The following is a 12,341-nucleotide window of genomic DNA, read 5'->3' on the forward strand; positions in this document are numbered from 1 at the left end:
GACAACAGAAGCAAACGCAGGCAAGCCAGGCAAGCATGCTACTGATGCTACGCAGTCGGAGGCTCGAAGCGGGTGTTGTTGAAGCGCGTATGTTTACCCCTGCATTCAAGAACATCTTTTCACTCGGCGCTCCACCTTGACTCAATGTCGATGGCAGGTACACCTATTGGCAGGAATGCTCACTAAATACTGAGCAATAGGCGGGATCATTTTGTGAGAATCGTTGTGTCTTTTCTGTTGAATGGTGACGCTGTGCTCAGCTCGGTCAAGTGAAGGGTGAGGCTTGTTTAAGAATACTTGTTCCTTCGTCCCCCTTTCCCCTCTTCCTCCACTAGTTTGCGCCAACCGCCAGTTCGCGGCGGCTCGATCGGCAGCAGAGCTAGGCGACGGCCGGCGGTCATTTGCGTTTTTTGTAGCGTTGTCAGCTTTTGTTTGTGAACGGATGAACGGATTACGGGCTGTTTGGCATCAAGTAACGGTGATCATACTGTCTGTCGCATATTTTCCATCAGTGTTTGGTGAAACAAGCTCTACTGTGCTTTTTGCGACGGTACGTTCGTCGGTACGTTCGTTTCAAGAAGCGATTGTTCTGCTCACCACCTTCGTTGCAGCCAGACAAACAGCTGAGAACTTGTGCACGTTCGGATAGAGTGCTTTTTTCGGTAAGTGCACCCGACTTTTCGTCGTTTTTACTGAAAGGTTTTAGAATTGTGATTAAAATGTGAGCAGTTCGTTGCTAGGTTGAACCGCGTGGTCGAACGCGAAACTATAGTATACGCGCCGGTTCGAATCATAAGCCAGACTGACTCGCGCTATTTTGAGTAATTATGTTTTGCGCGTTATAGCTCGTGGCTCCACGCACGCACGCTAGTGACAGGCCGACATAGTTTAAACAAGCATGCTTACAACTACGCCGGCCTGTTGCTGACAAAGTGCTAAGCTTCTACCGTAGGCGCCTCGCCTGTAGGTGCGGTTATGATTGATTGTCGTTTCTTAATACATGACAGCATTTTATCATATCTGTAATTGGAAATGTTTCTTTAGAGTGACTTGATGATCTGTTATTTGTTGTAAATCCTGCGTAGCTTACTTGCTTTCTCTGTATGCAGCTTTTCTTCACTGCTGTTTGTGCAAGATATTGGGCCTGAGACCACGCCAGCTAATGCGGAAGCCAGTGCAATTTCTTTGACGAGACTTGGAGTGCATTCATGCAGAACTTTATTTACGTTGCTGCCGTGCCACTCAGCTTCACCTTGTGCGGTCACCTTCCGACGTGTTTTGTGCCACATTTGGTTGTGCTTTATTCATTAATAAAGCCAATTTGACAACATCATGGGATGATTTATTTGTTGTAAATGCGGTGTCAAACCACCACGTGATGTGCGCGCTGTCATTGCGCCTGCGCCAAGTTTCTGTTCTTTGTTTTCTGGCGCATCCTTTCCCTTTCCACTTTACTTATATATATGCGTGCAATAAACGCCTTTTGGTTGTTCTCGGCTGACACGGAATCATCAACGTCTCCGTCCTTTCATGACGGCAGCTAGGCTGCCTCCGCTATGCTACAGTTGCGACGAGCAAAGAAAACACCCACGAGGTCATGCAGGAACCCGAAGTTAAGCATCCAGTGACAACCGTACTGCTGACAACGATGGCCTCCTACATGCTTCCCAGCTTCGACGACGCCACAGATAAGTGGAAACCTTACCTCATCAAAGTGGAGGCGTATTTTGAAGCGAATGCTATTTCGGATTCCGCTAAGAAGAGGGCACTTCTAGTAGCTGCACTTAGCACCTCGACCATCCAAATCCTGATGGGGAAAATAGCACCTGCAAAGCCCAATGCCTTAAGTTATGATGAAGTAGTCAAGGTGTTAAATGACCACTACGACCCAAGGCGCAACGAAATTGCTGAAAGCTTCCAGTTTTTCAACCGCTGTCAGCAGGAGGGAGAAACCATTCAGGATTTCGTCGTCTCAATCCGACGCATTGCAGACAATTGCAATTTCGGAGATTCTCTGAACAGGCTACTTAGAGACCGAATTGTCTGTGGTGTGCGTTCGGATGCTGTGCAGAAGCAACTTCTGGCAAAGAAAGATTTAACTCTGGAGGAAGCCGAGTCGATAGCAGTAGCCGCGGAAACTGCCGAAAAAGACGCCAGGACAATGTCTGTAGACGTACCGCCTGTTCTTAAAGTGGAAGCGCGTCGCAAACTGCCATCGCGATCAAGCATGGAGCGCTCAGAGCGATTGGAGTGTGGAAGGTGTGGCAGTTCTAGACATGATGACAACAGCTGCAGATGGAAGAATGCACGATGTTACGCTTGCGGCCTGAGGGGTCAGCTCGCTAAAATGTGTCGCAGCCGCATTGGCAAAGATGTTGCCGCCCCTCGGCGACTACCTCACGCGAAAGCTTTGGCGGTAGAAGAGGCTTCTTCGGAAGAGGACAGCAGTGGTAGTGCTCAAATTTAGACGTTAGCGTCAGCACGAAAGTATTCTCTTGCGCCGCCAATAAGACGAACGTTCAGTTGGGGAGGCGTGAACTTGTCCATGAAAGTCGATACAGGTTCACCGGTTTGCGTCATATCACGGCAGCTTTTTGAAAAGCACCGCAAATGCTGGCCAATGTTGAAGCCTTCGCAGGTAAAGTTATGCTACAGTGGAAGGTTGCCGGTGATTGGTGAACTGCAACTTTGTGTCAGATACCGCGATACTTCTGCTGACTGTTCCCTTGTGGTTCTAGACTGCCCCGGACCAAGCTTGTGCGGCCGAGACCTACTAATCCTCCTGGAACAAGCTGGCGCTCCGGTAGTGAGAGTCACACACGAAGACGAGGCGACGACTATTCGAGCGAAGCACCACAGCGTCAACGCCCTACGCCACACCTACGAGGATGTTTTTTTCGGAAACCTTGGGCTTGATCAAAGGACCACCAGCCAGCCTCCTGCTGAAGGACGACGCGTTCCCCAAATTCTGTAAGGCGAGACCTATTACATATGCTTTACGTGACAAGGTATCGCAAGAACTTGACAGGTTAGTGTCGTTAGGTATAATATCACCAGTCAAGCATTCTAACTGGGCGACGCCCATTGTGCCCGTTCTGAAGGACGGCTCGGTCAGAATATGCGGAGACTTTAAAGCTACTCTCAATCCCGCATGTGCCACGGAACAGTACCCGCGTCCAGTAATTCAAGATATCTTTGCGTCATTAGGAGGTGGCCAGTTGTTCAGTACGCTCGACTTGCGGGACGCATATAACCAGGTGGCTCTGGACGAGGATTCCCGGAAGCCCTGCGTTATAAATACTCATAAAGGCCCTTTTTGTTACAATAGGCTTCCTTTCGGCATTTCTTCTGCGCCAGCAATATTTCAAAGAAAAATAGATACAATACTGGCTGGCCTACCTGGCGTTCAGGCTTACTTGGATGACGTTCTGGTCTCTGAAACGGTTGGCGATGGCGGAGCACGATTGCAAAATGTGTTAGAACGGTTCAGAGAACATGGCGTGAAGCTCAGGTACGATAAGTGCAAATTTAGCCAACCATCGGTCACTTATCTTGGGCATCGCATTGATCAAGCCGGCCTTCACCCAACTGAGAAGAATGTAGATGCTATCGTAAATGCACCTAGTCCCGAAAACCTAAACGAGCTGCGTTCGTTTCTTGGGATGATAACAATTTATTCAAAGTTTTTGCCGAACATGTCAGATACGTTGTTTCCATTGTACCAGTTGTTGGAAAAAAACGCGCGGTGGCAGTGGAAGTCATCCCAGGAATCTGCATTTCGCAAGGCCAAGCAGTGTCTTAAGGATGCCGAGGTACTGGTGCATTTTGAGCCATCAAGACAACTGAACTTGGAATGCGACGCATCCGCTCGTGGGATGGGCGCCGTTCTTTTTCACACAATTGGAGGCACTAACAGGCCAGTCGGATTCCGGTCAAGAACCCTGACAAAAGCCGAAAGAAATTATTCTCAATTAGAACGAGAAGCACTGGCACTTGTTTTTGGAGTTACTAAATTCCGGGATTATCTCCTAGGTCGAGAGTTCGTCCTGGTTACCGACCACCAGCCACTTCTGGGGCTGCTGAGACCCGACCGCCAGACGCCTGCAATGGCCGCAGCTCGCATCAAACGGTGGGCCCTCTACCTCGGAGGTTACCGTTACAAGCTTGAATATGCCCCAGGAAGGCAGCTACTGAATGCGGATGCTCTGAGCAGACTGCCGCTGCGGTGCCAAGATGTCGCCACGGAACCTGAACCCGAAGAGTATGTATTTTCTTTGAAATGCCTGGATGAAGGGATAGTCACAACGCGCGAGCTGAAGGAGCTGACAGCCAATGACTCGATCTTATCCCGTGTAAAACAAAACGTGTTGAACGGTTGGCCGAAAGGTGCAGTACGTCTTGACCCTGCCTTAGTGCCTTTTGTGGATCGCCAGTTGGAGCTATCTCTGGCACACGAACTTGTCTACTGGGGACATCGTGTCGTCATACCTGCCGCAGCGTGGAAGGGGTTGTTACAACTACTGCATGAGTCTCATCAAGGCTCCTCGGCAATGAAAACAGTGGCGCGATCGTTGTTTTGGTGGCCAGGAATAGACCGCGACATAGTTAACAGCAGCGCAATGCACTAATTGCATTGACAATTTGCCTATGCCTCCAGCGGCCCCGCCTTTAAACTGGCCACAAACACAAGAGAGATGGTCGCGTGTTCACGTCGACTTTGCAGGGCCGATGGAAGGTAAAATGGTCCTCGTAGTAGTGGATTCTCACACGAAATGGGTGGAAGCGGTGCCAATGAACCAGGCTACTTCGGCAACCACGATTAACTGTCTGCGTGACATATTTAGCCGTTTTGGTGTACCAGAACACTAGTGTCTGATGATGGAACGCAGTTCACCAGTCACGAGTTTGCAATGTTTGCTGACAGAAACAACATTACGCATCTAAGAACCGCCCCTTTTCATCCGCATTCAAATGGAGCTGCCGAGAGGGCAGTCAGGACAATCAAGGACGGTCTTCGGAAGATGAAAGGCGGGAAGCTCGAGCATAACCTTATGCGTTTGCTGCTCAATTACAGAAGGACCCCACAGAAAGCCGGACTATCGCCATCGGAAATGCTGCTGGGGTACCAGATACGGTCACGCCTGGACACGTGCTTCCCTGCGACGACTGCGCCCAATTCTAAAAAGGAAAGCGACGATTTGTTACCACCAACGAACTGTGATGTGCATGTCCGCAACTACGGGTTCAATGATAGATGGATGCCAGGACGTGTAACAGCTACATCGGGAGGACGGATGGTCACAGTGGAGACACCTCAAGCAATCGTGCGGCGTCACATAGATCAAGTGCGTACTCGTAGGGGATTTTCGCAAGACGAACCACTGTGGACCCATCCAGGTGATATCAGCAAAGGCAATACACCGAGCACAACGCCACTCGACCCACCGCCACCCGCGAACCCCGATGAAGCTGTGGAAGCGTCACCCCAAGAAACTCTCCCTGTCACCGACCAGCCTGAGCCTGCTGCAGTCCCAACACCCCTGGCAGCTACGACGGATCAAGAAACCGCACAACCGCTCCGGCGCTCCACAAGAACACGCAAGCCAGTGCATCGTTTTTAAGAAGGAAGAAATGTTGTAAATGCGGTGTCAAACCACCACGTGATGTGCGCGCTGTCATTGCGCATGCGCCAAGTTTCTGTTCCTTGTTTTCTGGCGCATCCTTTCCCTTTCCACTTTACTTATATATATGCGTGCAATAAACGCCTTTTGGTTGTTCTCGGCTGACACGGAATCATCAACGTATCCGTCCTTTCATGACGGCAGCTAGGCTGCCTCCGCTATGCTAGTTGCTTTCTCTGTATGCAGCTTTTCTTCACTGCTGTTTGTGCAAGATATTCGGCCTGAGACCACGCCAGCTATTGCGGAAGCCAGTGCAATTTCTTTGACGAGACTTGGAGTGCATTCATGCAGAACTTTATTTACGTTGCTGCCGTGCCACTCAGCTTCACCTTGTGCGGTCACCTTCCGACGTGTTTTGTGCCACATTTGGTTGTGCTTTATTCATTAATAAAGCCAATTTGACAACATCATGGGATAATTTATTGTTGCTGAGAAGCGCGATTATTTATTTGCGCGCCATCCGCTAAACGTCATTTATGTAATACAGTATACGTGTTGATCCCCTGCGTACGTGTTCAAATTTATTATAAACCGATGTCTTTTATATGAAAATTGGATATGTATGGTGTGCTGAGGTAGCCAATAATTCACGCGGCATATATGAGCGACCGCAACAAGTTGATTCGGTCCGCAATAAACGCGAGTAAACTCAGCGTCGAAAATTTATATATGCAACAGTGAGGACATGCGTGGGTGAACAGGTATGTACGTATGTTAGTGATCTTGCTTGATTGTTTGGTCACTTGCTCGACGACTGACATAGGAAGTTGGAGAAAAACAGGAAAGTGCTCTCGCGGGAGCTCTTTCGGTCCCTTCAATCTCTATCTTCCTATGGTAGCAGTCAGGCTGCCGACCAAGCATGCTGCAAAGACAGTTCTATTCGTTTATTTTATATTTCGAAAGTCCAAAATTTCGAAAAAGGCGAAAAAACAAGAACGTCTATAAAACGTCTTACCTTGGTCTTTTCAAAACGTCTTTTAAAGACGTCAACTAGCGGGGCATTAGCACAGCTATCAGACGTCGAAAAGACGTCTACGGCTACCGGAATGTCTTGACCAAGACGTCTATTAGCCCTTTTTGTAGCCGTTCAAGATGTCTTTTAGACAGCAAATAGCTTCTTTTGTGTTACGTGGGTGGGCCCATAACCCAGAGGTTCGTGGATCGAAACCACGCTCTGCTATATGCAACTTTTCTTTTGCGAAACATTTCTTTTAATGGTTTGACAAAGCTAATGTATGTGTGTTTAGCCTCACGTAAGACAGGCAGCAGAGTGGCGCAGTGGAAGCGTGCTGGGCCCATAACCCAGAGGTCCGTGGTTCGAAACCACGCTCTGCTATATGCAAGCTTTCTTTTTTCGAAACATGTCTTTTAATGGTTTGACAAAGCTAATGTATGTGTGTTTAGCCTCACGTAAGACAGGCAGCAGAGTGGCGCAGTGGAAGCGTGCTGGGCCCATAACCCAGAGGTCCGTGGATCGAAACCACGCTCTGCTATATGCAACTTTTCTTTTGCGAAACATTTCTTTTAATGGTTTGACAAAGCTAATGTATGTGCGTTTAGCCTCACACAAAAAAAAAAAAAAACAGGCAGCAGAGTGGCGCAGTGGAAACGTGCTGGGCCCATAACCCAGTGGTCTGTATATCGAAACCACGCGGTCTGCAAAATCTTGTAGTCCTGCGTAGCAAGGAGAGTTCACAAGCGGGCCCCAGGTTACCACTTTCTCAAGCGTACACTTTCTTCGCAGGACCGTCATACAACGCATCTTTCGACACACAACTGATTGGTACTATTGGCCAACAGCGGCGTCTGGACGGAGATGCGCTTCTTGTCACGGGGTGCTACCATGTGCCAGGCGCTGCGCTATACAGACAATTTTACGGACGCGTATACACGTGCAGTCATCTTAATTGGGCTGATAACTTTGCCTTTTTCTATTCGTATTAACTAAACGAGCCGCTCCTACGAATGAAAACGGCTGGGGCGGTAATTGCTTATTTCATGACGCAACATAAAAAACATTCGTTTTTAGCTCAAGTTGGCGAACATAAAAATTATAGCAGGGGTCTCAAACACGCGGCCAGCGGGCCTCTCGTGAGCGGCCCGGCTGCACATGACTGTCTTCGTCCCACATTTTTTTAAATTTTATAAATAAGTATGTTCATTAGGTGCACAGACGCGACTGGTCTGAACCATTTTTTTAGGCACCCCACGCGGTCACCATGTGTTCAAACATAACCGTGGAACAAAAACTATATTTCAGAAACGGCGTCCAGATGTCAGCCTTCTGGAGAGCAGTATCGACATGGTTCTCGAAACCTGACGTCAAAACCCCTGCATGAGATGACCCGTGTACGAGATGTGGTAAAGGAAAATGACAACGCTAGAGGAGGGGGGGATTCTCTTCCCCACCCCTCCCGCTTCAACCTTCTTCACTGGCCTGACCCTTGCGGGAGATAATTTTGTGACTGTGGCCCACTAGCTGAGCTGACTTTGAGACTTCCGATGTATATAGATAGTGTGCTAAAATGACATGGTAGCCACACTACCGCACACCAGAATCACAACGGGAGCGTGAGAACGTCGTTTCACGACGCACGTTCAGGGTCATGATCAATGCGCGCCTGTCGTAGCTGCTTTCCCGCGTGTTGTCGCTCCCTTTGTAGTTTTCAGCTCGCTCGTCGGGATGAAAGAGAAAGCTCCTAAAGCGAGCCACAGATCTCTGTAAATCGGCTTGTATTTGACGGCTTCGGAAAATTTTCGCGGCGATCGATTCGTGAGATTCATTACTATAAAAAAAAACCTCGTCCAGGACCCCGTTCGATTATGGGTACACTTCCACGTCGTATAGAGCAGCGCGTGTATCGAAGTAACCTGCCACGTAGAACTCGCACTTTGAGAACATGTCCTACCCCACTCCAGAAGGCATAACGCGCTGCCTCTTATTTATTTCGGGAATGGAAATGCAGCTCAACAATGACCAAAACAGAGCATTTTTCGGCAATGACAATAAGCAATATCTGAAACGGTTCTTTGTGCTGTCAGTTGTGTTCATACCTTTAAGCTATAAGCAGACACGAGGCTTCAGCATCATGTCGCGGCCAGTCTACGTTCGTTACATAAAAAGCGCTTCGTTTTCTCTGAAAATTCGCAGCGGGATCGCCATTTTACGGTTCGAGTTCAATACCTGTGTCGGTTCCTGCCAAAGTACGTGGCGGCTAGTTATTACGTTAGTTTTTTTACCTCTGCTGGCGTTTGCAACACGACAATCATAGCTGCTTGGTTTCCATTCGTTAATATCAGAGGCGTGCGTCGGGCACCGCGTACTGAACAAAATTTGTGCCGCCGAGATTTTCAGCCTAAAAAGTCTGGGAGCTGAAATTGATAGACGACAGCATTCATTTCAGACAAAAACTAGTGGCAAATAAATAATGATGCGTTTTTCACAAACGTCACCGGAAACGAGCGTGCCAACAATGACAGCCGCCGCCCGCGTCTCTCAACCCGCTCAGCTCCCACTACGGTTCCTAGCCCTTTCAGCCCTGGATTTTTTATTTCGGTCGGAGACATTTTTGTGCATGTTTTCCTAATAGTTAACCTCAGAAGACCACAAACGAAAAATTGAGCCAGTGGTGCAAGTATTAATGAATTTACAGACATGGCATCAAATTAGGTCATCAGGGCTCAGCGGTTGTGAAATGAGAAAAATGGCTTCTCTTTTCTTACTCAGTAAGGTACACAAAATGTGAACCACGTCTTATTTTTCAGTGCAGTACTAATTGAAACAGCTTTGTAACGTGGACCCGAAAATGGCGCTTACCCGCCTCGGCGTCACCCATGACTTCGGTCAAGCTTCTTTGCGGCTTTCAGCTCCGCAAGCATGCCACAATTAACTTTGGTATTAATCGCAGTATGATCGTTGAAGAAGTATTTCCCCAAGATTGAGCAGTTTTGGTTTCATTTCCGAGGTGCTAGGGGAAATGTTCTGTGGTGTCAATCGACACCGCCAGGGTCGAAAGGGCTAGAACCACTATGAAAGGCATCGGCAGCGAACAATGTTCCCATGTGGGGTAAATCCCCTAAAGAGTGGTACGTCTTAGCGCCTTTGTGGAAGGGGAGAGTGGGGTGTAAAGAAGAGATGAAGAAGGGGAAAGAACAGGCTTGAAAAATGTGCACCCTGCATCCGCCGTGGTGACACTGACGTCACGGCTCGCGCTACCATGGCATTCAGCCGCCGCGCGCTGACAACCCTTCAAAAATGCAGGCGACTCTTCAAAAATATGTGAAATAAACTGTTCATCGGCACAGTCACGTCTTCCGAATAGAATTTCAATGTTTTCGTCATTTTTTCCCTATTTTTATTCACTATGGCTTTAAGCATGGTTTCCTTTAATACTCACTATCTTTCTTGACGGACTGGTCAGCCAAGATGGGAATATGCATGTGTTCAGTTGAGCTATGCGGGCCGAAAAATTCAATCTTCGTAGATATTTATGCAAGAACAAACAGCGATGAGTGCTTTTTTTTCAAATTTATTTTTGTCAGAAGCGATACTGCAGCTCACCGCTATGAGAAGCACGCGGTGTGGCCCAGCGTTGCTATTTTGTCCATGTTGTTGAATTTCCTGTCTTCCCAGCTCTGATTGGCCCGGCGGGCTTTGATGTCGGCCTCTCTTTATTAGTTTGAAACTGAGCCATCGCGACTGATATGGCTCAATCTGACGATGTTCTATGTCTTCCAGCAGAAAGCAGTGGACCACAGGATGCATAGTTTCGTAAAATGCTGTCATTATGACAGACCCGCACGACTTTTACAGCCGCCTTCTCCGACAGCCTCAAAATGCAACTGCTACAGAATTTACCAATATGGCGTACGTGACACTGCCCCTGCACACTCTTGTCATCCGCTCTTGAATACTTCTGAATGCCCGGTGCATGCAGAGTGGACATTCCAGCTAGTTTTGTATTCGTCAACAAACACACATAGTTGGTGGGCACCTAGCTGTTCCTGGTTTAGCTAGGCTTACCCTCCCACCTCTTTCCCAACCCATGCTATACTATACTATACTATACTATACTATACTATATTATACTATACATGGCTGTGCTTTGTTTTCTTTTATATCTTTTTTGTGTCTGTTTCTATTTCCCTCTTTTTCTTTCTATCTCTTTTTTTCTCCCTCTCTCTGTACTCGTTCTCCCCTCCTCCTCACTTCCTTTTTCCACCTCCTTGCTATACTACACTGTACAAGGCTATGCTATGCACTGCTAACGTGCCTGGATAGCCAAGTCGTTACGACACTCTTTTTGTATGTCTGTTTCTATTTCCCTCTTTTTCTTTCTTTCTCTCTCTCTGTACTCGTTCTCCCCTCCTGCTCACTTCCTTTTTCCACCCCCTTGCTGTATATACTGTGCGAGGCTATGCTATGCACTGCTAACGTGCCTGCATAGTCGAGTGGTTACGACGCGCTCTTCTTTTTCTGTGTGTCTGTTTCTATTTCCCTCTTTTTCTTTCTATCTCTTTTTTTCTCCCTCTCTCTCTGTACTCGTTCTCCCCTCCTCTTCACTTCCTTTTTCCACCCCCTTGCTATACTATACTGTACAAGGCTATGCTATGCACTGCTAACGAGCCTGGATAGCCGAGTGGTTACGACGCGCTCTTCTTTTAGGGGCGAAGCTCCTTAAGGCGGCACCCGTTCGTCCCTCGTAGTCGTAGTCGTAGTGTGTAACCAGTCTTACGCTTTGACCTCCAAGGTGGTGCCGGTGGGAGATTTTTCCTGTGCGTTGTTGAACAATAAAAAATTCGCAGCGTGCGCGTTAACTAAAAGCCGAATTCTTCTGTCTCTCATTTTCCATTAGTAGCCATTGGCATGTTCCAGTAGGAAACGTTAGTAGAAGTAGAAGTGTAAGTGTTAGCTAAAAGCCGACTTCTTCTGTCTCTCATTCCCATTAGCAGCCATTGTTTAACTCCAAGGTAGTGTCTGGTGAGATTTCTCCTGTGCGTGAATAAACAATAAAAATTTTGTTCAAAACGCCGTTGATTGATGAAATAAACCAACGAAAGACGCCAGATGTTTTGTAAAAGCAAAACTAAAGAACGCCAGATGTTTCTAAAGCAAAACGAAAAGACGCCAGCTCCTTAACGAAAGACGCCAGATGTTTTCTAAAGCAATGGTTTTCTAAACAATGAAAATTCACAGCGTACATGTAAAATTAAAGTGAGCTGCAAGTCGTCATAACTCATCGAACATTTAGTATAAACGCGCCCGATCTCACGTCGGTGATGATGTACTGGGCAGAGTTCACGGAAGATTGACGGTTTACCGATGAACCTCCGCAGCTTCGCCCACTCATCATCATCACTCGGGATATGCTGTGATTTTTTTTTGTCTGTTTTCTATTTCCCTCTTTTTCTTCTTCTCTCTCTGTGTACTCGTTCTCCTCCCCCGCCTCCTCACTTCCTTTTTTCCCTCTTGCTATACTATACTGTTCGAGGCTATGCTAGCCTGCTAACGGCCTGGATAACCGAGTGTTTAAGACGCGCTCTTCTTTTTGTTGTTTCTATTTCCCTCTTTTGCTTTCTCTCTCTCTCTGTACTCCTTTCTCCCTCCTCCTCACTTACTTTTCCACCTCCTTGCTATACTATACTGTCAGGCTATGCTAT

General features: G+C 47.7%; 1 non-coding gene across 1 annotated transcript; it reads left to right on the forward strand.

The window, feature by feature from the left end:
• Positions 1 to 6,945: 6,945 nt before the first annotated feature.
• On the forward strand, positions 6,946 to 7,017 carry Trnam-cau (transfer RNA methionine (anticodon CAU)). Its single transcript has one exon. It is a non-coding gene; the product is annotated as a tRNA-Met (tRNA).
• The last annotated feature ends 5,324 nt before the right edge of the window (positions 7,018 to 12,341 follow it).

The sequence above is a fragment of the Rhipicephalus sanguineus genome, chromosome 3, assembly GCF_013339695.2.
Source record: "Rhipicephalus sanguineus isolate Rsan-2018 chromosome 3, BIME_Rsan_1.4, whole genome shotgun sequence".
Lineage (NCBI taxonomy): Eukaryota > Metazoa > Arthropoda > Arachnida > Ixodida > Ixodidae > Rhipicephalus > Rhipicephalus sanguineus.